The 26607-nt window shown below is 48.3% G+C and overlaps 2 protein-coding genes across 6 annotated transcripts in view; one reads left to right on the top strand and one right to left on the bottom strand.

Annotated features, from left to right (window-relative positions):
- Positions 1-26607, bottom strand: part of LOC149325230 (solute carrier family 41 member 1-like) — a 147376-nt gene that overhangs the window by 34137 nt on the left and 86632 nt on the right. The window contains exon 1 of one of the 5 annotated variants that reach the window (XM_089562847.1): positions 23256-23596. The exons of 2 other annotated variants lie outside the window; for them this stretch is intronic. The gene's annotated coding sequence lies outside the window, so the exon portion shown is untranslated. Of the gene's footprint in view, positions 1-21398; positions 21662-23255; positions 23597-26607 lie in introns of those variants that run through there. 2 more of the 5 variants (XM_089562845.1, XM_089562848.1) reach the window with 2 other exon arrangements.
- The window catches only part of LOC149325231 (U8 snoRNA-decapping enzyme-like), a 71111-nt gene continuing 66288 nt past the window's right edge, over positions 21785-26607 (top strand). The window contains exon 1 of the mRNA XM_089562853.1: positions 21785-21856. The gene's annotated coding sequence lies outside the window, so the exon portion shown is untranslated. The remainder of the gene's footprint in view (positions 21857-26607) is intronic.

The following is a 26607-nucleotide window of genomic DNA, read 5'->3' as shown; positions in this document are numbered from 1 at the left end:
AGGAGCAGATTTTATCGTGACTGGAGCTTTGCTTAGTTTGCAGGATTTCGGATTAATAAAGCTTAGTGGCGGTATACATTAGGGGCCTTGTGCGTATTATCCGCGAGGTGAATACATGCGCTCTGTTTGTGACTTGTGCAAAGTAATCCATGCTTTCTTTACCCTGCGTTTCCTGTAAACTCCGAGCCTGGCCCCGACTAGAGTTGCAACCAAGGTTTCCTGCCACAGCGACAGCAATTGCTGGAGCAATAACTACTACAACAAGAGTCAGCAGTATACTACAAGCTGCCACTGCGCTTCACCGCTACTATTAGTTTTATATGACAAGCACATCTTTGCAAATGGCAGTCTTCCCTCGTCAGTCCTGATGGCACAGCTTCTTTCTCTTTAAATCCAAATACAGCTGTCCGCTTTCAGCTCTACTAGGCGTTCTAATAAGGCGTTAGAAATACAGCACTCGTAACCTTATGGCCTGACCCGCTTTGTTTCTCTTGGAGGAATAATGAATTGCCGTTTCCGCTACGTTATAAAGCGAACGTGAAAAAAAATCGCTGATACACCTGCGAAATGTTGCATGCAACAGCTGCAGAAATACATTCCCCCGATAGCGCTTGCCAGAGCTGTATATGCCCTTTAGCGTTTTATAATGCTCACCTGATACTTTACTTTATCCGAGATATTAGTCATGGGTTACCACTGGCCCGCACCCTTACCCCCGTGAATTTCATTTCTTGTACTTAGGACCGTGTTAACTGTGTTTCGTGATCGTATGTACCGGGTCAGCGCTTGTGTGTCTTGTCTCTGTGTCGTTTTCTTTTCTTTGGTGTTGCACTGTAGAATTTCAGTCATGGATAACCACCTAGCCCTCACTTAGCGATTAGCGCACTTTCTTCTGCTGTTCTTCCTAGAACTTCCTTATAAGCGCTTACTACGTTCTTCTCCTTCGTCTCCTAGATTGTAGGGACTTGGCTCAGTGTCTTCCCCTTTGGTTGGTTTTCCCGCGATGCACCCTCCTCAGCTTGGTCGTGACGAGCCCTATGGATGGTGTGACTGCTGCGCGCGGGGGAGGAGGCGCGTACGACGCGTACTCCGCTCACCGCGAGCGGGGCGCGGTCTCGTGGTGGGAATAATCTCCCACCAGCACGTCCCGTCCGGCCTCGGAGTCCCTCTTGCCCTGGCGTGGGCGAACGTTCGCTCGTAACCGTGCAGGTGAGACGGACGTCCTCTATTCCTGAGCGTATTTTGTTGCTAGCTGGCGTTATTGTTGTTGTAGCAATAAAGGCCTTCCTTGTATCAGCCAGAGTGTTGTTCCCTTGTTCCCTCAGAGCAAGGCCCGCCGGGGTCGGCGTGCGCTCGGTAGCGTACGCGATCACAGGTTGGGGTCCTAGCGGTTTTGAAGTGTGTCAGCAGCGGTTAAACAGGGAAAATGTATTTATCCCCCCTCCCCCCTCTTAAAACCCCACAAGTCGCTCCTCCTCTTCCAGGCTGACGTGGACAACATGGCTGGCCTGTACTCCTACCAACGCCGCTTTGTGTGAAGCGAGCAATGGCAACATCATGAGTGCTCCCTATTGCTACCCTAGCGATTTCTGCCCTGCAGAAGCAAAACTAGGCCCGCGAAAACTTGATGGGCGAAAAATTGTAGGTTGTATATCTACATTAAAACTCGCTTTATGATGCGATGAGTTCATTGGGAAGCTCCTTGTTACGGCACAGATCAGTAACCTTCCTTCTAATGAACCTTTCAAAAAAGAATTTTACATCACATTTAGCAGTTAAAATGGTCTACTATAAAAAAGTCTCTTTCAGCCATAGGTGCGTTAATATCCTTTATCGCAATTGAGAACAGCAGCTCAGAACGTCTCCCCGCCTGAACCACGATAACCCAATAACATCCATAAGAGGCCAAACTTTATCATTATTTCCAAACCTAATAGCCTTCTGGAACACACTCCGTGATGGTATGGCTTCACGCGCGGACCGCAACAAATTCTCCGGGAAAATGAATAGTTCCTATAACTGAGCTTTCCTTATTTTTCTCTTTTCCTTGTTTACGCGGGGGTCTACCACCGTAAAATGCTATTCAAAACTGCTGGGCTGTGTTTTCCATAACGTGTTTCGATTTTCTTGTGCCACGTTCGTGTTGTAGATATCCATCGGAACCCAGTCTGTGCCCCCTTATGTAATACCCGGTAATGCCTACGGGCCTACGGACGGATGGTCGTTTAAAAAGACTTGGCGTAGGTAGCTTCCAGAGTACGTTTGAAGCTAAAATCATCAGTAGCAGTAGCACAATCGACGAAGCCGTGTTTTGGTTTCTCCTCACGACAAACGGAGTATCACAGTCACTCAGAGCTGCAAGAGTGCAAGAGCTGCCCGTGGTATTGGGCTCCCAAAAGTTTCCTGTGTGCGCTCCTTGTTCGCTGGAGCGTCTCCTACCGCGAACGCAGAAACAACGACGAATAATAGCCAGCGTGAGGCAGTCAGCATTGCTTTGCTTCGATGAAGCACGCTCGTACGATAAAGTGAAGGAAGGTGGAGAGAGATTTAATTCATCGAAGCTGGTACTATGAAGCAGTGAAAGCGGCGACTGGCTAATCTTGGTGGAAAGAAAGAAAAAACGGCTTCTGCTCGTTTCGTGATGATACAGGCATCTACTCGGTATTTAGCACGAGGCCTGCTATCTAACTAGTTAAAAAAAAAGTGTTGTGGCACCGTTTCTCTTTTGGCACCGTTTCGTTCCGTCTATTGTTTTTTTCGCCGCACTGGTTTTCCACGTATAGAGCTGTGCAAAAGAAAAAACAAACGAATGTTTCTTCACTACAGAAATGCGAAGTGAGTAAGTCTGCCGTGAGGCTATCCTGCAAAGTACTCCTCGAGGCCGCCACCGATTCAGACTCGTCGCCGTTCCCTCCACCTCAGGCGAGGGCCTTCGAAAAGGTGTCCCGAAGAGGCCGCGTCGAGGAAGCACGTCAGACTGTGATACCGTTCACGTCGACGGCCGAGCCCATTGCCAGCTGTTCGCTACCGACAACATTCGGAGAAAACGCCACGAGTCTCCACAGCGCTGACGCAGCCACCACCGCCCCTGAGTGACGTCACGCCCTCCAGCGACAAGAGCGAAGGTGTTTGCTTAAGAGGAACACAGCGCCCTGCTGCCGTCTCGTCGGAGCAGCAGATTGCGCGCGGAGGTTTCCCGCCCTTGAGCCCACAGCACGTGAGCAGCTGACGCCCGTTCCGACCAGATGCCGAGCAGGAAGCGATAAAGCTGCACCGCTGTCGGCGCGGCCGTCGCTTGCGCGAGCGCGAGAAATACGGGCCACTCGACGGGCGACGGCCACTCGAGGGATGCAACGGATGCCGCCCTCGCCGGCCAGTCCGGTCTCACGGCGGAAGCACGTGCCCGCCAGCCAGCGACCTCTGCCTGCCCGGATGGATTGTTGGCAGGCTTTCTGTTGATCTTACACAAAGAGTATCGTTTGAGATGAAACTCATGGCCGTGTGGTAGAGCATCCGCCTCGAATGCGGGAGGTTCGGGGTTCGATGCCCAGTGCCGCCGGGAACCCACAGGTGATACAGTGGGTACCCACTGGAGATACAGTGGGTCCCCACAGGAGATACAGTGGGTCCCCACAGGAGATACAGTGGGTCCCCACAGGAGATACAATGGGTACCCACAGGAGATACAATGGGTACCCACCAGTGTTACAATGGGTATCCACCGGTGATACAATGGGTATCCACCGGTGATACAATGGGTATCCACCGGTCATACAATGGGTACAAGCTCTCCCCTGTCCTAGCACTCAGCTTTACTGGGATGAAATGCTTGGAAAATGGTCTTCGTCCCCACATTGTGTACACGAAAAACACCTTGTGCCATAGTGCTCTTTGGCCAGAAATGCCCTTGCGCCATAGTTCATCATCATCATAATCCGAGAATGGAGTAGAAGGACGCGCAGGCCCTCAGACGGTCCCACATCGGCCAGGTCCCCCAAGTGTGCAGGAGGAGGAGAGAAAGAATCTTGGAAGCCTGCTGGGCATTGAAAGAAGCAGCCTTCTTTTTTACCGTTGTGTCGAGCGGGACCAAGCGCCATTGTGGTAGACCGGCGGGAATGCAACATGCCACTGTTGCCGCTAGTCGCGTAGATTCGATCATACTAGGTTCACAGCATAAATGTCTAGGCCACAAAGAACGCTAGTAGAAACGAGAAAGATGCCTGCTGGAGGTGTCAAATATATGATGTAAATATCTCACGGCATCCATGTAATGTTTCATGGTTTGCTGGGATTCTATACGCTAATGAGCTATCGGGGCACAGAAGTGCCCACGGTGTGCGAGTGCTCGCAGAAAACGTATCGCTGGCGGCGATATATTTGTTATCCCCATATTAATTCCTGCTACAAAGGGCTATCTACCGAGGATATCCCCTGAATGGTGTTCCAATCCTCCGGTCTGACAAGTGAAGCAACGTTCCAGTAGCGCACAACAGCAAGTTGCAGTTAAAATTCAATAGGAAATGTAGCTTGCGTTATCAATGTGGCGGCACACATATAGAGCCCGCCATCTTGTCGACTTATCATGAGGTCTGCTTCTCGCACTGAGCACAAGGAAGGCAGAGCAAACGCTCCACAGACTAGCACCACTGGGCTCGCGAAATGGACGCGCCATGCTCGGACCACTAGGTGACTCAGTGATGCAATTTACCCCGCGCCGGCGCGTTCTGGGAACTTCTGTCTCTGGTAGTATACATTTGCCTTCTAAATTATGCCGCCAAATATTTTATTGCAGGCAACCCCCCCCCCCCCCCAACTGCCATTTATGAAAGCATATCCTCGTCAGACCTCGGTGTTTTCGAAAAATATACCAGTTTAGCAGCCTATAGGTGTCATTAGAAGTCACTTCGCTCTTAGGTATCAAGCTTTTCAAAAACTATGGTTTGGTTTTTTGGTTTATTGGGGTTTAACGTCCCAAAGCGACCCAGGCTATGAGGGACGCCGTAGTGAGGGCTCCGGAAATTGACCACTTTGGGGTTCTTTAACGTGCACTGACATGGCACAGTACATGGGCCTCTAGAATTTCGCCGCCATCGAAATTCGGCCGCCGCGGCCGGGATCGAACCCGCGTCTTTCGGGTCAGCAGCCGAGCACCATAACCACTGAGCCACCGCGCCAGGGCATCAAAACCTGTTTGAGAATAGGGGGACTCTAAGCAGCCTTCGAAATTGGGCGCTTCGTCTAAGTCAGCTTCCCACTCCCAGCCCCGAAATAACACCAGTTTCTCGCCCTTTTTGATTTTGATGTAAATATGCATCCTCACACGCACACACTTAAATACGAGTATGCGCCACAAGATATTTTATCATGTTCTTAAGGCATTTATACCCGTTGCGCAAATCACGGGCGAAGGTCATAGAGTAATAACAGTTCAGCCTGCGGCTCCAAAACCTTTTCTTGCATTCATGGCAATTCCCAGGCTTTAAATATGTACAGTCTGCGTCACCCTTGTGTAGAGCACTCGAGCAGTGTGCACCTCGCAGCAAGAACTGAAATCAGAAATCAACCCTTATCTTCCGGACAAAGTGCTCGTACTGACCTGTTGGTAGATCTGTGTGGCTCCACTTCCGCGCAAGCATTGCCTCTCAAAGCTGAAAGCTGAGACGAAAGTCGATTTTTATGCACTGGAGGTCGTCGCTCGAGCGCTCTATAACGCAGACTGCACTTTAACGCCGAGAAAACCGAACTTCTCTGATCTGAGAAAGAATTTATAGGCACTTTTATGAGACCACCGAACCGAATACAACGAATACGCTTTATAAATTTCTTAGGAAGAACTGGACTCCGCTGTCGCTCAGCGATCATGGCGTTCGGGTGCTGAATGTGATGTCGCGGGATCGAATCTCAACCGCGGCAACCAAATTTTTCCTCTCCGCTTCGAAAATTTCACAATTTGCTCTGTGTTTAACACCTCGCAGCCCACAGCCAACAGCTCGAAATGCAGCAGAAGATATCTGAATCATGTCGTGACGTTTCAAAAAATCGGGGTCACAATTTTTTCTCCGCCTCTCGGGAGGATACCGATAGTCGTAATTGACATTGACTCAATGACTGCGGCTACAACTTCCTTGCCAGCGTCCTAACTAATAGGCTGGGGAAACAAACCGTGTCCTCTCTGGGTCCCTAAATGCAGACACACTTTGTCAGCATTTAGTTTTAACGTTACATCACAGCTGGATATTACGCTATTGATTATCCAATGCAAGACGCATTCGCTGCATCAAAATTTCCTACGTAACTCGAGAACACAGATGCCATCACTTCGAGGAGACTTGTTCAGTTTTGAGCTTTGCTTCGTTTAATAACACAAGAAACGATGACTCTTGAACACAGGCTTGCAGTGTGAGATTATCGGGGCAAAGACGTCGTGACAACCAACAGGAAAAAAACTCAAAACCGTTTGCAATGTTTTGATCGCCACCAAAAAGGGGCAAAAAGGAAAACATGAGCACTGGAAGGCGATTTTGTTGCCAATAGTCTTCTGCCGTATTGCGTGCATCCCTAAACATGCAGCAAAACATTATCATCATCATGAGCAGCAGCAGCCTGACTATACGCCCACTGCAGGGCAAAGGCCTCTCCCATGTCTCTCCAATTAACCCTGCCCTTTGGCAGCTGCAGCCTCGGATAACGCTGCGTTATCAGATAAGAACAATGCATTCTGGACTACTTATGAGCATCCGCCATACGGATACAAGGGAAAAGTGTACACCTTTCTCAGAAGTGTCGCAGTTGAAGAAAAATGCGTCCTCGATCAAAGAGTGAACCCGAGACCACCGCCTTTTCGGGGCAGGTGGTATAGCTACCAAAGCAAACCACGACGGATAGCAGATGTCAGGGCGGGACCGAATTTAACCAACAACTCGAGCGAGGTAAACGATGCAAGTGCATATATTCAGTGGAGTACGCCAATGTGGAGTAGGTTTTAGTTAGGGAGTAATGTACTCATTTACATCCACCTCAGCAGAGCCACGTGAGGCCTGTCTGCTGTTCACCAGTGCGCACGGCGAGTTTCTGGTCGGCGTATATGTTTGCCGCGGCAGGGATGGTCGATTCCATTGGGTGGCACGTGGCCAATTTGACATACCGCAAAGGCTCGAAAAATGAGAACAGAACGAAAATTTAGCCAAAGTTCCACGGAAGAAGCTGCTTTTCATCATCGAACAGACAGACGACGGCATTGTTTGAGGTGCAGCGCCAGCAGCGCCCCCTGGTCTCCGAACGCGGAGCATTCCTCAACCGCTCACAGATGCAGAAGAGAAAGCCCTGCGGCGAAGAGAACGGATTAGCATGTGCGTGCCTGCGAGCGAGCAGTAGGATTGTAAGCTCCTCCCTCTCTTTTGAGGCGACAGCCGTTGTTGGGTGCCGGCCCCGAGTCATGTAACTGAAGCCCGCCGTAGTTGCTGTTGTCGTAGATATGCGTAAGCCAAGGAAAAACTTAGAGAGGAAGAGACGAAAGAAAAGATAACAGAAAGAAGAGAATAAGGGGGAGGAAGTGAAGAGACATCACGGCTCTCGCCGAATGCTTTAGATAAGCCGTACCCTAGTTTACTCAGCAATTTCTTCTTTGTAATGCGCATGTTGCCATTTGATACCTGTTTAATATACACGTTCCTTGCGTCGTCGACTGATGGGTACCCGGTGTTCATGCGCATTTCTTCAACTCTGCTTTCGAGGCTGCTTTTCTCGGCCTTCGTCTTTAGAGAGGAATAATTAAGTTCAAGAAAAAAAAAGCTAAATCTGCGGTTTAATGCCAGTGCTCTCAAAATATTCTGTTCCTGTGAGACAGCCGATTCCCTCGTGAGTGCCAGGCTACACGCGCTTGTGAAGACGTGCGCTTGATTCTCTTCTGCCTGTCAAGTAACGTATGGCCTCAAATCAAGTGCTTCCCATTTTCTGCGCAAGTGCAGACGAAACATCGCACTCAACGACTAAAAAGAAAAGTGCAGCTTTTTTACAAGAAGGCGCAGGCGACCGACAAACCTTAGCAGATGAAAAGCGCAGTTTAGAAATATTAAGGACAGCGAAAACCGAATTAGCCTACTTGAAGCGGCAGAAAACATGCGAGCTAAGGTAGGTCCTAGAGAACAGATAGTCCAGTAACGCTTGCTCTTGAGCCGGAAGGTTCTGCATGCTTAAATAAAGCTCGCCCAAGTGCTGGAAGCAGCACAGTTGTGAACGGCATACATTGTTTTCCTCTCCAGTCCATGTTGTAGTTTGGTGCTTTAAAGGCGAGGTCTTCGAAGCGAAACGAGTTCAACTAGAACAAAGCCGAAAGCGTTCGCGCGATCTCTTGAAAACGCTTCGGGTTGAATGCTAGCACCATTTAAATGATACATCGACATGGAAAAAAAAGATCACCGTGCAGGATGCGATTGAGCATAATGGGGCTGTTCGAACAAACCGGAAAGCTGTAATTTTTTCAGTGCCGTTTTAGGCTAGCATTTTTCGGACGCCTACTCGCAGGTGACACTACAAAATCAGATTAAGATGTGGAAGAGCGTCATATCACAAAAGGAAAGCGAATCACGCATACATCTATGACTACAATATCCAGATTGACAAAACGGCTTCTCTAGACTAGACGTAGGCATACAGGGCCCGTCTAGGAAAAGAAAATAGGAAACAGACTCATGACAGTGAATAAAATTGCGAGGATACTTTGGCAACTAAAGTGTTAAGAGGCGAAAGCCGAGGACACTATGCCGTGACGACTCCCGGTGGATGTGACGTCACACCGTGCCCGTGGCTATATCGGTACCAAAATTATGTATTTTTCGGGGATTTTAAGTGTTAATTACGCTTAATTACACATTTTCCATCTAATTTGACACAAATCGGACGTTTTTCCGAATGTTCTGTGACAATTTTCACTATGCCGTGACGACTTCCGGTGAATGTGACGTCACACCGTTCCCGTGGCTATATCGACGTCCGCGCTATTAAGACCCAATTTCGACATATTTGCCTATCATTAATTAGCTAATTAATGTACAGTCATCAAACTTGGCTTCTGCGTTCATTGTTTCCTCCTCTATCTGAGGCAACAATTGCTTTTGTACCATCTTTTTAGTTCCCGAGTTAAACGCGTGTGACACGCTTTGTTAACGGACGACAGTATGAGCCATTAAAGGATAACGGAAAACGGAAAAAAGAAAACGGATAACGGCGCTTTAGTTCAATCTCTATTATAGTTCGCGCTCTGGCTAGCTAAATGACTGAACTTGAGCTGCTTCTCATCCATTGCAGCCCAAATACTGCTATGGCAGCGGACAATGGGGTAATGCCTTGACATAACAATAAAAATTCGCACCCAAGTCTCAAAAAATCTACAGAGAATGTTTACTAAAATCGAATCAGTGAGAAAGCACGGATGTGTGCTGTGCAGAAGACGGACGACGATGAGCGGGCATGCAGTGCAGCGGGACGGAGCGCTCGCGCTAGGCGAACAAACAACGGAACAACGGACCATTTTCCTAGGGGTTCGAACCCTTCGGATTAGTGCTTACCCACTTAAATGCTGTGGCAGTTATTTGAAGGCGCACGTAAGTGATGCTTGTGTGCAATTTCAAATTGTGTTCACAATGACAGTTTTTGGTGCGCACAATAGTAGTGGCTTGGATATCTTGCGCTTTTGAAGTACTCTGCATGCACCTATCCTCCCCCCCCCCCCATGCCACCTTTAAAATGCGAGCTGAATACCGCACTTCTCATGGTATAATATTCTCGCGGGATATTCACATGTAATTCTTGAGAGTAGTTTAATGTGAAAAGACTAAATCGATAATAAAGCTGGAAATGACCTGAACTGACGTCGAAATATTGTTTTGCCTTCTTAGGCACTGGGTTTGCTTGAAATCTAATACAAGTCGCCAAAGAGGCAGCGCGAACGGTCACTAGCATGGAATGATTGGTATAATTAACTTGTATATTGACAGCAAATAAACTGACTTAACTCTTTTCGTTTATGATGACATTTACGAGCACTAACTTCATTTGCTTTCCATAAGCCGGCTTCTGCCATGGTCCACTTATAGTCGCGTTAAATTCAGTACGGTGGAAAGTTGGGCGAGTGGGTGCTTATATGGAAGAATAAAACCAGCGGAAAGGGCGCAGACAGAGCAGGGATGCACAGGACGAAGAACGTGCTCATTTGTTGTTGGCACAAAATAATTGGAGGGGACACTTGAGCTCCGCCTTAAGGGTGTGACGCGACAGCGTAATGACTCGATTCCCATGTATGCAGAAGGTCATTCTCTGCTTTACATTCAGTCAGATCCCTGGGTGTCCTCATACCCCTCCTGGCGCAGTGGTGCAGCGGTTAAGCGATGCGCCACTGCTGTGTTGATGGCGGATGCTCTCAGCGTTGGGCCTTGTGCGACGGAGGTTGCTCTTCCCGAGCGACCAGTCATTAATAAGACTGCCACCTGCCACGGTGGCCAGTTTGCTATCTATTCGGTGGGCAGGCTGTGGTGTTGCCGCAAGCTCACGTGACCCAGGTGGACCACCTGCCTCCTGGGTTGCTCTCTGGGCACCACCTGCCACAGCCATGCTCGTGATTTTTCGCACACAACGCCGAAGCCAATACCGATGCCGAAAACGTCGACACCAGATTTTCGGGGGAACGGGACATTTAGCACTATGGCATTAAAATGAAACCCTCTTTCACACACAGTTACTTATCTTAGTCCTTATACTCCGTTTCATACATAGCAGGCAACACTAAGGAGGTTGCTGAAGTAGTGCGTCCGTGAAACCGTATTACTCCGCCACGAACCATTCGTTCTTCTCGAAACTCCGATCATTGTTTGGACGAACACAAAGAGCAGTATAAAAAGATGTGGTAGCATTGAAAATGACGGTCGAAGCTGTGAGGCGCTCATTGTTGAGCTCTCTGGCCATAATTTTCACGGTGAGTGAACTACTTTTTCGGCTTCGAATTTAGTAGAAGCAATTTGCCCGACCAATCGCGTATCATGCCGCCACGTGTATTATTGCTTCTCGAAATCTCGACGAGTCGCGGGACGAAAATGTGGCAAGATGTAGAACGAAGTCCGGGAGGTGCCAGTCACGGCACTTAGGATTTGTCGCTACGAAATATGTTTGTGTTCGCTTTGGTCGTATGGCGAACTACTTTTTTGCGTGCGGACTTAGCCTGCGCGAACAGGTGCGCTAGCTTTGGCAGCGTTGCGTGCTGTGTATGAGACGGAGTATAGTTCCGTAGGGCGCATGCAAGAGAAGCAGCCCGTGTAATGAGCTGCGAGGCGCGGGCCAGCGCGGAGAGGGGAAAAAGGAGAAGGAAAGCATGTCCTCGCCGCGCGATCACGCGCGGTGCTGTCTCGGTTGTTCCGCGTAAACACCGTAGTTCACGTGAGCCGGAGGCGTGCGAAATCACACACACACACACATACACACTGCTCTTGTTGTGCCGGCGACGTTGCACGAATACAATTCAATTTGAAAATGATTTATGCTTCAGCAAAGCGGAAAGTTGGGCAAGTTGGATAACGTTCATGATGTAAAAAATAGCGCACAGGGAACACAAGGGCGTCGTTTACTTTCCGTCCCTTGTGTTCCCTGTGCGCTATTTTTTACATCATGATTTATGCTTCCACTTCAGCTCCAGTCTAGAAGCAATGACGACTCACCAACTGGGCCATCTTTTACGATTTATTTTCCTCACTCTGCTTTAGCTAGTGCAAAACATGTTACTGCGCAATCTCCTATCTTTACGATAGCGAGGCATTAGCATTTCATTATGGCGTACTCTCATCTGCAAATACTAGAAGATTACGGAAACTAGCTGGCTATGTTCAAGTCTGAAACACTCACCGCTGTATCAGCCCTCACGGGGCCAACACTGAGGTACAATAGTTAATGGATTCTGCGTGGCAAAGCCCTGACTCTTCAGTTCTACTCCGCTGATGTGCTGCTGCCCCGGTTGTAAATCGCAGAGTAGAATGTGAAGGCGCCAAAAGAGGAGTTTCTCGAGTGCAAAAAATTTTGCCGGCGTCGCGCGAAGTTGCGCCCTCTGTGTGCAAAGCTGTGTCACCATTCCGTCACTTCCCCGCACGGAGAGAGAAAGGGCTTGAAATCTACACTCTAAACAGAAAGGAGTTAAAAGGGAGTAATCCGACACCTGAAACACTCCCCTTTATAAAAGGGACATATTCAGGAAAACTTTGCGCAGAGTAACACAAGGCGGGAGGGAGAAACACGTACGCACACCCTCCTGTCTTGTGTTACACTCTGCGCAAAGTTTTCCTGAATAAACCGCTACAACAAGGTCAGCCTGAGCTTAACAGATGGGTGGAACTGCTCCAAAATGTATTCCAACTGATTGCCCACGAAAGCCAGCGTATTTTATCGAGGCCGTCCCTCGTCTGCTACTTCTTCCTCTCACCTACAGGTGGTATTCACAGGCGCACAGCCGCGCCGCGGCGCTGCGGTCGGTCGCCGCCGGCCGCCATGATTGAGGTGCACGTAGCAGACGAAGCATGTTTTCTTCGCGTGTCGCTTTCAGACTGCCGTTTGGAATCCGCGTGCATCGGAGATTCTGCCAGTAGTCGCTTAGTTAGGCAGACGCTTAGTAGCTTAGCTAGTTAGTCGCACGCAACTACGTCGCAAACGAACGCCACTTCGATTCGGCAGCTGCGCTTGTTAGCGCTGCTCGAACCTGTCGAGGAAACGGACGCCGCGACTAAAGTGGTTCGCGGGTTTCGTTCCCCAGGCCTCGATTCTGGGATAGAAGCTCGGATAGTGGTCATTGACAGCAACGCTTCCGTGAAACCAGAGAGCCGCATATAGTTACACATATTCGCGGAGGAGTAATCGGTGATCCGGCCTCTCGCTATGTTCAGCGTCTGTGGTGCATGAGCACACCGGGTAAATATGTGACAAAAGTCGCCGATTATGTCTCGTGCGGGAGTCCTCTGCACACAACGCTTACGCATGACCGACCTTGGGAAGCCTTGTTATCCCTCTGGAGCAGTCGTACTTTTGTGCACAAAGGTGGTCGTAGAATGTCACAACGGCTGCTCATAAGGCAGCAAACTGGGTTGGATAGGTGTTCACTTTTGCACTGTGCGCACCGTGTTGACAAAATTAGACACGAGAGTTCCTGTTAGGCGACACTTGATAGGCTGCGCTTTGTCAGTGTCATGTCTCTCTTTCACGCCGGCGTCTGACAACACAGCGCACGTTGCAAAAAATAGTTTGCTGTTTTGGTAGGGATCGATGTTGCGCAGCAGCAGCTCGCGAGCCTCACGCAAGCGCATAGTTCACATCCTGCACAATATAAAGACGCCGCCTGGGTGGCCACGACTCCACAGAAAAACAGCGCATGCCCCAAGAATTATTTTCAACATCAAAGAAAGCACGAGATCACATCCTTTCATTCACATTTAAGCAAACTTTGGTGGCCATCCTGCACTTGTTTACGATGCAGATCATCCAAAACATTTCGCAGGTCAACCTAAGATAGAAGTTTAGTTTAGTTCATTTCGGGTTTAACGTTCCAAAGTAACTAAGGTTATGAGGGACGCCGTAGTGAAGGGCTCCGGAAATTTCGATCACCTGGGGTTCTTTAGCGTGCACTGACATCGCACAGTACACGGGCCTCTAGAATTTCGCCTTCATCGAAATTCGGCCGCCACGGCCGGGATCGAACGCGCGTCTTTCGGGCCAGCAGCCGAGCGCCGTAACCACTGAGCGACCGCGGCGGGGTCAACCTAAGATTAAAATCTAAAGCATTATATCAAGGTCAGATATACAGTACAGCTCGGAAATCAACAGCTGTTCGCAGGTATACGAGTATGCGGTCCACAGTAATGCAAGGAGCGTGCAGACGCGTCGCAGCTATATAGTGGCGCCGGATCACTCATTCTCTTCATCGCGAATGTCTTAACTACACGCGGCTCTCCAGTTTCACAGAAGCGTTGCTACTGCGTTGCTTTCGCATGCGGTTTAGCACCCGCATGCGATTGGTGCTATCTTTGATACCAACTTAAAACTGGAAGGAGCAAGTTTTAGTGTTTATAGTAAAGTTGTGTGTGGCTGCAACGCCCTTAATAAGGCTTGACAACACTTCCCTCAGAACATAGTGAGCAGTTTGTATTTTTCAGTCATTAATGCCAGATCATTACAAGACTCATCGACACGAAATCTTGAGATTGGCCGAAACGGTGTGGCGTCATGAAAGTCGGGAAAATGCGAAATGTTAACAATAGTCTGTATTAGTACTTACAGCTAAGAAATATAATCAAAATGGAATTAGAATAGAATTGGAATTATTTCGCATTACTCGTACGTAAGTTCCTTAAGCGCAGTGGTAATTTTTCACTGTCACATATGTTACTAAAGTGAACCATGCGAGCATACTTACTCAACTTATCTGTTAACGAATCCCAGGTGGTCGAAATTTCCGGAGCCCTTCACTACGGCGTCCCGCATAGCCTGAGTCGCTTTGGGACGTTAAACCCCAATAAATCAAATCAACTTATCTGATACTGCTGCAGTGCTTACAAAAACAAGCACTAAGGATAATAACATTTTGTTCACTAGTTGATTCAAGCAACAGTCTGTGTGAAGAACTTCAAATACTAAAATTTTCTTCTCTGTGCGACTATCAGATGTCTCTTCTGGTAAATAGTACGCTAACAACTAACTCTCCACTCTCCTTGAGCTTATTCATTCTGCCTGTTCTCAACGCAAGACATGATGGTAACGGTAATTTTAATCTTCCAATCCATAACAGCACATACGATGAGAGATTAGTCGAGTTCGTTGGGTGTGTATCCAGACCTTGGTCCCAAGATAATTAAAGCTTGCCAGAAATTTTCAATTTCTTCGAAGTAATTTTTCTTGAAGAGTCAAATAACAATGTCACTTTGCTATTTTACTTCGCTGCTTGCATTCTGTTGGCACTTTGGTTTGCACATTTCTTATGTTGTTGCTCAAATGCTTACTTTCACACTGAACTGGATACTAGCCATGTAGGCTAAAGATTCGAATGCTTAATATAAAGAGCAAATAAACCTTCCTTCCACTTAACTTGAATGAAGCCCTCTGCATATAGTTGCAGCCAGAAAGGATCACTAATGTTCTGCAAGCTGCGCAGAGTCATAAGAACGACGTAAATGGGTACTGTGAACCAGCGGCCGTTTTGAGCCCCGAGCAAGTTGGCTTAGCTGTATGCCCAAAAATCCCGAAATGACTATCACGGAAGTGCTTAACCTGAGCCGCGTGATGCAATTCCGCTGACTTGCGGAAAAGCATGCATGTATCGGGTACAAGCCTGTCGCATGCATATCTGATAGCACAAGCCCCTTTTGAGACTAAAAAACAGTGTCTATTTTCGCGCACTGTTGCAGCGCATGTGCTAGCCGTTATAGAAGCTGTAGGCTTTGTTCCGAAGCAGTGTCCAGGTGGCACGCGACCTTCATCGGCTCTTCTCACCGGCACGGAAAGGACAGTCTTTGTACAAGCGTGCCTTCCATTGTGCTGCGCGACGGCGAAAACGGGTTCCGCAATTTTGCTTGACGCACGGAGTTGTTTTCGCCTTTTCTCTGTACACGCCAGAGGACGTATGAATACATGTGTATCTGCAAATGAAACTAGCGGAGAGTTGTCGCCTGTGCCAGACTCTTTCTTTTGTCTCACACTACCGCAGTTCCTCTGAAGTTCGTGCCATTACTGGCTGACCCGACATATTTGCGCGCTTCAGCGCGCTCGAAGCTGCCAGAGCGTCGCGGGTTCTCTGCGAAGTAACTGCCGGTGTTCTCATGTCAACTGCAAACCAAGCAATAGAACGCCTGTTCCAGCTCCACTGAATTGGACAATCTGCTAGCAGTTTGCCTGAACAGGCTATGAATTCAGCTACGTATTCCAGAAGAAGCTGAAGCTCTCAGTCCTCGTCGTCAGTAGTATTGGTGCTAAAGCGTTTAGTTTGGGTACTTGGAGACAATTCGGACACACTGCCTCATGCAGATAAGAGAGAGAGAGAAAACGTTTATGTATTGCTCGTAGCGTCTTGGGAGTCTTCGTGGGTACCAGGAATCCTGCGGCGTATAAGGCAGCTTGGGCCCATTCGACCAGTGAAAGCTGATCACCGGGTTCCCGGCTGGACGGCTCTACCTCCCACTGTTCCGGCGTGGCATTGTGTTCGACTGGGACTGCGGGGTTGTGTGGGCATCCCCACGTGGTGTGGTATAGCGCGGCTGTCTCTCCGCACCATGGGCATGCGGGCAGCTATGCAGTGGGGTGCATCTTATTTAGGATAAATAGGCATGGATATGCATTTGTTTGAAGCTGTCTCCAACTCAGTCTCCTCTTTAGCGAGTTGGCTATGGGGTGGGGGTTAGAACCCTCCTCAGTCTCCTAAGGTGCTCCAGTATGCCGGCGTACGTCGGAGTAACTGGCTCGAGTCCCAACGTACCAGCCGTCGTTCGGTTGGTATGTCCTCGAGCGATGGCGTCCGCTGCGTGGTTCCCGGCCAGGCCAGCGTGTCCCGGTGCCCAAATGATAGAATGTTTACTCCGCTTGAGCCACCTTGGCTTAGAACGCGGAGAGCTTTCTTGCCAATTCTGCCTCGCAGGAAATTCCGACAGGCAATCTGCGAGCCCGAGATGACTGCCAGGAATTCGCCTATTCTGCTGGCTTCGGCTACGGCGAGAGCAATCGCAGTCTCCTCTACTTCGGTAGAGGCAGTACAACCCTTAGGAGGGTAGATGTGTAGGCCAGTTGGTGAGACATGAAGGAGCTAGACACCGCAGCGGACACGGGACAGAGAAAGAAGACGACACAGGGCGGTACTTGCAACTAAAATTTTATTTGAAACTTCATGGATTTATAAAGAAAGAGGTACGTGTGATCTTGCAATCGGGTAAAAAAGGATGAATGAAAAGCAACAGATAACAACACCTAACTGACAACAATGCACAGGAAAGATATGCGAGTCACAATGTACAGAAATCAGACTTTAAAACGTTATGCAATGCTCATCATGCGAGTCACAATCTACATTACCAGAAGTGTTAAAAACCGTCGACCGCATGTGGAAGCATGAAAACCACAAGACAAAGGAAGAAAAAGAACGTCAAAAGGAAGCCACCCAACCTGATACCTGTCAAGGAAACCCAGTTCTTTTTGGAGGATAGAAACCGAAGGCGAACTAACGCATTCATCCGGTTGCGAGCGCAAGATGGCAATGGCCTCTACAATCTCTCTCTCAAGCTGCCCCTTCCTTCTTCCAACAATCTGGGTCTGGCTGTACTGAGGGCAACAACCCCGACACTTGCGGCAATGAACAGGCAGATTCGAACCCCCCGCCTCCCCCAAGGAACGCGCATGTTCTCTCAAGCGATCATTTAAACACCTACCGGTTTGTCCAATATAAAAACGCCCACAACTGAGGGGGATCTTGTAGATTACCCCTGTTGCACATGCGACACGCTTATTTTCTTCCAAATGTTTCTTGCCGCAAGTTCCTCGAATCGACCACATGCGGTCGACGGTTTTTAACACTTCTGGTAATGTAGATTGTGACTCGCATGATGAGCATTGCATAACGTTTTAAAGTCTGATTTCTGTACATTGTGACTCGCATATCTTTCCTGTGTATTGTTGTCAGTTAGGTGTTGTTATCTGTTGCTTTTCATTCATCCTTTTTTACCCGATTTGCAAGATCACACGTGCATCTTTCTTTATAAAGCCATGAAGTTTCAAATAAAATTTTAGTTGCAAGTACCGCCCTGTGTCGTCTTCTTTCTCTGTCCCGTGTCCGCTGCGGTGTCTAGCTCCTTCAGTACAACCCCTCCCTTATGGTGACGCTGGCTAGCTCCTTGTGAATGTAGTCGAATATGGCGGCCGCCATGGCTCTGTCTCTTTGGTAGCTGGCTGCGCCTACGAATACGGAACCTTTTATGCCAGAAACGGACGAAGAAAGCGGGCAGGACTATCCGCTGTCCTTTGTTTTTATCTACGCTATTCAATAAGCCTGAACCGCCTTGTTGTGTTACGCCTGTTCTGCTATTCTCGGCACACCATCGCTGAAGCCTCTCGCCTGGCTTAATGGCGATTACTACGACCTACACTCTAAACACAAAGGCGTAAAAAATGGATCAAGCTGTCCACTAGAGCACAGTGCCACTCCTACTCCTGTGTCACCCTATGTAGAATAGCGTATGCTTTAAAATTTCGCGACAAACTAGCGCTTATTGAGGCTCTCGTGTGATCCAGCCTTTCTTTTCTCGACGGTAGGAAGGAAAAAGAAAACGAGACAGAAGGCAGAAATCGCTGCCTGACGTTTGAAAACCGCCGGCGTGAAAGCGGGCCGCCAGACGGTCGACGCACGCTTCGGAGAGAATTTAAAAAAAAAAATAACGACGATGTTTCTACAATGGATAAATAGTAGAGTTATAAGTGCAATTTTCTGCATTTAGCACTGCAGGTAAGCAAGACTCAGCGATTGCCATGCTGATAGCGAAGAAACGAAGCTAGGAAAGTTGGCCAGTGAATGTCACTCGAGTTTTAGCTGATAATGACCATCCCTTTGCTTCCGAAACAAAAAAATATTTCCCGCGTTCTATTTTACGTATGAGTATTAGATTATTTATAATATGTACAGTCGCGATCAGAATGACCTGCAAAGCTCTGCCGGCCACTTTCTCCTAGCGGCCCAGGCAGAGCCAGGTAGGTGGGTACGCTGCTCGGCAGCTATATACAAAACTTTAGAGCAGCGCCCGACTCGTATTGCTTCGTGACATCAGCTCGTACAACCTGATGCGTGTTGCATGTTGCACGCAATAGTACAACTGGAAAGCGGTCAATATGACGTCGCCTTTCCCGCGCACTTTTTCTCGCAGTAATTAACTGGCCTTGTGCTCTTAGTTTATAAATAGTGGATGGAAAGTGTGTGATAAATGTGAGGCCATTACGGCACAATTCTTTTCATTTCGGTTCTATTCGATTATTATCATATATAGGTCAAACAGGAAGGTGCTTGAACACCCGCCTAAGAGACCACAACACTTCTTTCAAAAGGGCTCCGTCGTGAAACTTCGCCTTGCATTACAGGAACTGCCCTCGGAATAACCAAACTGATTCTTCTCAAAAATCATGAACCCCCCTTTGTAATGAAATTAGGATCCTGTACAAGCACAAAGATAAACAAACAAGGGAAATCAGTGAAGCGTTTCATATCCACAAAAACAGCGACTCGTGCGTGAGCACCCCCTCTGTAACAGTTCGTGACTGCGAACTAAAGTATCTTGATCCAGGTGATTGATGTATCATTGTAGCTTTTGGTGTTGCCATGCGCTCTTGGTTGTCGATGCAGTATATATTGCGTGTTGTTTCTAATAAAGCTTTCAGTTGATAGTCAGCGCCGGTCCTGTTGTCTTCTTCTTTCTTTGTCCTTCGTCTCAGGGCTGTTTTTTCCCAGCAGTATGTACTAACTAGCTCAACTCTCCGTTTTATTGTCGATTATTATCATCACCCCGTACTACTGACTGATCGCTCAAGTCACAGCGAGGGCTTACGGTTATAAGGAATAGCAAAAAAAAAAATCAGGATGTAATAGAATTTGAATGAAATCTTTGTATCACCCCATCACACATCACGCTGATAACAAAACATCACAAAACCACACGCGCATGTCGTAATAACCCATGTTATTACAAACACAGTCGCACACGAAACGCTTGGCTTTTGCAATGCGTCCGTTAGTCATGTCCCTTAATTAGCGTCGCTTACCAAATGGCGTCTGTTATTTACAAAGGCAGGTCTAGTCCATGCAAACGACATTTTTTTCTGGAAGTATAGGCTCAGCGCCTGACAAGAACTGCGCTGCCACGGTTCAGCAAGCCTTCCACTACAGCGCGAAGGAATCCTGTTCCCATGCTGTCGGTGTTTTGTGGGCACCAGAAAAATCACGAAATGACACTTACTGGCTCCTCTGTTTCATTAGCATGCAAGTATTCACGTAGCAGCGCTCCTAAGGTATATTTTCGAAGGAATACTATGACAAAAATGCCTGCCTAGGTCAACGAGCCACCCGCAACGATGCAAACGGATGGTTTCGCGGGCCGCAGGGGTGACTCAGTGGTTATGGCACTAAGCTGCTGACCCGAAAGACGTGGGTTCGATCCTGGCTGCGGCGGTCGAATTTCAGTGCACCTTAAAAAACCCGAAGTGCTCGAAATTTCCGGAGCCCATCACTACGGCGTCCCTCATAGCCTGAGCCGTTTTAGAACGTCAAACACCCATAAACCAAAAACCATAGTTTCGCGAGCGCCGATCATCCTTCGACTAGTTCGAGCCGCCGCCGAAGCGTGGCATCGATTTCTTGGAAAAGCCTGATTTCGAAAGGGTTCAGTCTTATTCATCCAACAATCCATCCATAGCCAATAGGGTGTGTGCGGAGCGTCTCCAGAAACACATGAACCAAGAACACGGGAGATACAGAGGCGACATCCCTGAGTGAAAGTCTTTCAACGACATCTTCAGAAAGAGTCACCAACCTATGAACTACCAAGAGCACGAACGGAACCACTGGACGCGTAAATGCGATACACAATTCCCCAAGAGTCCACCCGGTACACACGGACGCGATAGAGAGCATGCACCCTACGAGGAGTGGTTGTCATCGCTGCCTGTGGGGGGAAAAAAGCTGGTTCTTTACCCATAACTACAGCGCAAACGACAGGACATAGATGAAGAAGGGACACCACACAGCGCTGTGTGGTGTCCCTTCTTCATCTATGTCCTGTCGTTTGCGCTGTAGTTATGGATCATCGAAAACACCAACTCGCCCAACAAATGCTTTTGGTTCTTTACCCCCGGTTCCATCCCCTACAAGTAGAATTAACTAGGGCGTGAGTTAATTTTAAAAAAAATGAAATTCATTTGATTGGTGTAGTCATATATGAGAGGACAGGGTGGGTCAGGGAAAAAATGCGGGTTCATGACGTCTTAATCCAAATTAAGAAGGTGAAATTATCTTGGGCAGTGGATGTAATGCGAAGGCAAGACAACCGCTGGTCCTCAAGGGTAAAGGAGTGGATTCCAAGAGAAGGCAAGCAGAAACTTAGGTGGGCGGATGAGATTAAGAAGTTTGCGTGATCAGGCTGGTCGCAGCTGGCAAAGGACAGGGGTAATTGGAGGGAATATACAGAATTGTTTGTCCTGCAGGGGGGGTAGTCAGGCTGATTATGGTTATGATGACTTTTATCACGTCCTTCCAGAAACTTCCGTTCCGTCATTTAAGGTCTAGTATACAACACAAAAAAAGAAAAACGGCACGAAAAAACTTAGCACGTCAGTGTCATGCTAAGTCGACTCACAGCGCTTGAACGTGTTCGCTTGAAGCAAGATTTAAGCGGATGTTTCGGGCAGTTCGAGGGTTCCCTTCAGTGCGCTGCTTGTAACTTCCGTCTCAGAATGGAAGAAGACTGACCGACTCGACTTGCGAACGGCCTTTTCGTGCAAAGAGCTCGCCGCTTCCTCTGCCTTGTCTTGGGCACACAGATTCGAACCGTCCGACAGAGCAACTTGAGACTTGCGACACCGGGCCAGTCCGTCGCCTGACCCACTGCGATGCAAACGCTCGCGAAACAGGGGAGACAAAGAAAGACGTGACGTCGACTGCTGTCATATCCTGGCACGCGCCACAGATAAGCGCCGAGGCATGGGTGATTTTTTTTCCGCAAACAACTGTCGTATCGCGTAAGGGAGACATTGCATGCGATGCTAAGCTGCCAAGTGCTACTCGACTCACCGGTCTCTTCGTCTGGAAAAACAGGTAGGTTTATCAATTAATTGCATCTGCACGTGGCATTGTGCCGGGTGAACCGGTACACAGCGAGGCGAGTGAATCCGTTGTTGCAAATGCTATGGTAAGACAACCAAAAATAATTAAAAATGATATCCTTCCATCTTTTTTTTTAGATAGGTAGATATGTTTATTTGTGTGCCTCAATAGCCAAGTGGCCGAAACGAGCGCACACTAGGTCATATACATCACAATGACCACTTAAAAACATATAAAACCAGGCACGAAAACAACAATTAGGCAAATATGTCCGTGTCAATAAACGTTTTGTTACACAGGATTTGTAAACGAGTCATTGGACAGATCTTAATCCCTGGTACAGAGTAAAAAAAAAACTTGCTTGTGCCCATGAGGGCACAGTGACAGCTGGATGCGAGCAGAGTGGCAGTCATGGGAAATATCTCGACGCTAACGATCCTCGGGATATATGCAGAGCGCACGGCAGCTACGAAAACAACACGGCCACAATGACGCTAACATATGCTCCAACGCACACACACGTGTAGCAGGCGCGCACGCTTCCTGAAGTCTGAAATGGCTCATTGTGCTGGAGAAAAACGTGCTGACCCACTACCAGAAACGTTGACTACCAGCTCCAAAAAACTATCGTCCTTCACGCACGTCCTAGCAGGTTTCGACCGTGATTGGCGTCGCTTCGGGCACCCTCCAGCGATTGTTGCGCAACAACCACTGTTCCTTGACGACCCAGTTTTGCTCATCGCATGCAGCACCAAACGTTTCATTCTATCCACGCGCGGCGAGTGCTCCGAAACACGCGTACGTCACGGCGCAGCTTGTCACGCGGACGCGTCTGGCATTCATCACGACCAGCTTTCGGATGTCGGAAAACTTGTTGGCCTGCGCAAATTCGCCACGGAGCGTGCAAACGTGCGCCAGCTGAATCCGCCAGGCATCGCACCTGAGGGTAAAATATCGTGAATCCCGCAGAACGAACAAGTTCACGTTCAAAACAAAAATCTGCCAAGTTGGCGGCCTTGCCTTCCGTGAATGTGAGAGGTACAAGTTCATCGCTCTTCATCTCCCAAATCTCCGCTCCCAAAGGTACGCTCACTCGCAAACTCTCGGAGCACAGCACGTTCTAGGTCGCGCTATACACCCGCACCTCCATGCTAATGGTCCGACGGATGGCGTTCTGTTTAGCCAGCGGGATAAAGGGACACTTTTCACCTCCACCGTAGTACGACGCTTGACGCGGAGAAAGCATCCTGCGCGGTTATCGCCGGAAATATCCACACCTAGTGAAGGCTGTGCCGGTAACCGTAGGGTGCACCCATGAAAGTCAATGGCCCCCGAAACCTGGGCGCTGTGCGTAACTAAGCAAATCGCCTCTGCGCATGACCGTACTCACCGGCCGTGTCACGTCCACGTGGACGGGGAGTTGCGCCCTTCGGCGTGCGTTGGGAATACTCGCGGCGACGGGGCCGGATCGTGTGGACGCGTCCTCGGCACGCATTTCACCAGCAGGGTCACAAGTCCGCGGCGCAACACGAGAGCCCCGCACGCCATGGCGGTGAACACAGAACACGCGGGGCAAGCAAACGCGCTCCCAGAGGCGCACGAGCAGCGCGCTGCTGCTGCCGGAACTGTGTGCAGCACGGCGAGCAGACTTTTTTCCGCGGCGGCCACGGCGGAAGCCACGCCTTCGCGGATGTCTCCCACAGCGGACAGGCCGCCGCAGCTGTACTGCGAGCGCGGACTGCGGCGGCGCCCGTGAGTGAGCTAGACACGCCGGTGGTGTCGTTACGCAAGCGCTCAGCTGCCCAGGAGCTGCCAAAAAGCCGCGCGAGTCGTGGAGGGCGGCATCTCCGCGGAGCGATCTTCCGCATCCCGGTAGTTGTATGGATGATTCACTCGGGTACTAAAGTTGTGGTCAACGGCGTAACACGCAGTAGACATGCCAAACTATGTATTGCCTAATCAAGGTGTCATTTAGCCTGGGCCAACGAGCGCAAAGCCGGCGTTCTCTCTTGTCCCGGAAAAAAAGTGTTTCCCGCTGATCACCATGATAGCGTTTGTTTATTGCTTTCTTGAGGGAACAGAGGCTCTATTCTCAGCTTGTCAATAAAGCGAGTCGCTTATCTTTCTTTACAACCTGGAGGAATAGGCGTCCCGTGTTTACGGAACGCACTCGCATCCACGTCAGATTTGTGTTTTCTCATTGAAGGATACGGTTTACATTGCGTCGTTTTGTCCCGTACTTTTCTATCTCAAATTTTACTTCTGCCGTCGCATCAATTTCCTCGATGAAGCTTCGTATGCTTGCCGCATATACAAAGGGGGTGTCACGCCCTACACGACAACCGAGGTGTTTATCTAATAGTGTCAGATTCTATAACCTACCCTAATGATACACACATGCTTTGTCATTAATAGAGGCCGGATTTTTAGGCACTAAAGAGCACGTTTTAGGCGCCATAAATAGGCGGCTAAAATTGCATTTTAGGCACCTAATGGAGAAAAATAGGCACTATAAACTTTATCAAAAGTGCACACAGTTCCGAACTTCAGCGCGCAATATCTGCCGTAAAATAAAACAAAAACGCAGCAGGAATGATTTGGGACCTTAAGCAAAGTGTTAACATTAGAAGCCATTTTTTTTAGGCTGTCGCGCAACTTTTCGTACAATATACATGCTTCAGCAGAGCAAAAGGGACTGTTACCAATCCTTTTAAAACACTTTGGTATACCTCGAAACAAACAATTCGCTTGTCATGTACAAAAGTAGAAACAATGAACACCTTAACAGGGGGCCATGTATTTAGAAATTGGCAGAAACATTATCAATTCAAAGCATCTGACAAATGAGTTCAGTCTTCGCTCACGCCGGAATTCAACTTATTTATTGCAGGCATACACGATGCTTCAACATTAATAAATATGTTGTCATTTGTGTAAAAAGTGTTTTATAGTTCGTGGCTTCACGTGTCTGGAGCCACGCGACTATCAAATGGTGCTTACCATTAGAAGGGTCTGGAAACCATAAATACGAGATGCTAGAAAATGTTACACGCAGTGCTGCTTGATGCAGAATATGCCGAAAAGAATCATAGTTCTGCACGGGCCTACGTACATCCACGAGGATCCGTGGTAAAATAAACATCATCCATCTAGAAATCACCGTTAAAGCTATGGAACCAGTAGCAGACAAGCATTATCTGGGGCACAAGGAACTAAAATAAGGCAGGTTACCCAGGTGGAAATTTTAATCAGTTAAACTGTTTCCAGCAGGTTTATGGAACATTTTACAGTCGATTTCAATTGGAACCAACTGGAATTATTTGGATGAACTTATAACTTACTCCGTATACTTTCCGAAATGTGGTTCCATCTGGTCAACTACCACTTTAACAGCCAAATTCATCAACAAGCTGCCAGGATAAAATGGCAGAAAATAGGAAAAAGGTTGCTTCCATATTTTCGGCTGACGTGGTTGGTATTGTGTACACAGCCGGCGTAGGTGCAGTGTTCACCACAGCCAACTGAAGAGGTCATCTAATGTTGCCACGTGTGTGCTCTACTCAAAACCGAAATGGATTCGAAAGCAAACAGAATCTGAAAGCAAAACCATGGCCTATTTCAGGCCCCTTTTCTGTAAAATAGGGCATTTTTAGGCATCGACGTCGCAAATAGGCATTTATAGGCACTGACACCCAAAATAGGCATTTATAGGCACTATAAAAACAGTACTAAACATATTGTCAACACCTAATTTGTGTTCATATGTAAAAATGGTGCGCCTACGAAGCGTTGAAAAAAATAGGCATTTGCCTAAAATCCGGTCTCTAGTCATTAAATAATCAACGTTAAAAGTAACGTATTCTCTGAAATAGCGCCACTAAAGAGGGTTTCGTTTATATATTTGTTGAAATTGTGCTGTTCTACATTTTTAATCATCAAGAAGCATTGGCTACGCCATGCTTTCTTTGTACAGTACATCTTTTCACAAATATCTCTGCTCAGAAATATCACTCTGCAACGTGAAGCCATCCGCTAATATGCGATTTTTTTTAAGTATACCTGCACCGTCATTTAAAGCTACGATTTCGCCAACAGGTGATATAATCGCCTGTTGGCTACCTGTGTGTAGCCACACCTGTTGGCTACCTGTGTGTAGGCTGTGTGTGGCTACCTTACGGTAACCCCACACAGCGCTTCTGGTTCTAAGAAAGAGCGGCGTAGGACTGATAAAGCGAGATACTAATACAATAACACGTCCTCATCCGCATATACGCCACAATTCTACTGCTTGTCTCGTTTAATATACTTCCCGTTCGCACCCACCTAATGATGCGGCTGGCGTATTGGACGATGCAATGCGCCAACTTCTGGTTGCCCATGCAGAAATTGCTTGCACGCAACTCCAGGCGTATAGTTACCCAGATGAAGATGCTCCCGAAGACTGTTAGCGCCTGCGTCCTAATCTGAGCGACGGCTTGCAGCGTTGCGCACTGTGTGGGTCCAATGCGAAGCCAGCAGAGAATTACTTCCGTTAAACGTTCTTGGTGTGTGCAAGACTTCACCTAAAACTAGTTTTATGCGAAGCATATTAACGAAGGCTTCGGGCCTTCGCGCGACGCCCGGCGGTGGCCACCATTGACCTTGAAGTGAGATCATATGATGTGACCACGTGATGACGTCACATCGGCTACAGATGGGGCCTCATATCGCGCCGTCGGACGTCGCCCGGCGGAGGCCTCCAC

Source organism: Amblyomma mixtum, chromosome 10, assembly GCF_055824585.1.
Source record: "Amblyomma mixtum isolate Tamu chromosome 10, ASM5582458v1, whole genome shotgun sequence".
Taxonomy (NCBI): domain Eukaryota; kingdom Metazoa; phylum Arthropoda; class Arachnida; order Ixodida; family Ixodidae; genus Amblyomma; species Amblyomma mixtum.
The sequence above is the reverse complement of the archived record's forward strand: the minus strand, read 5'-3'. Positions and strand labels throughout refer to the sequence as shown.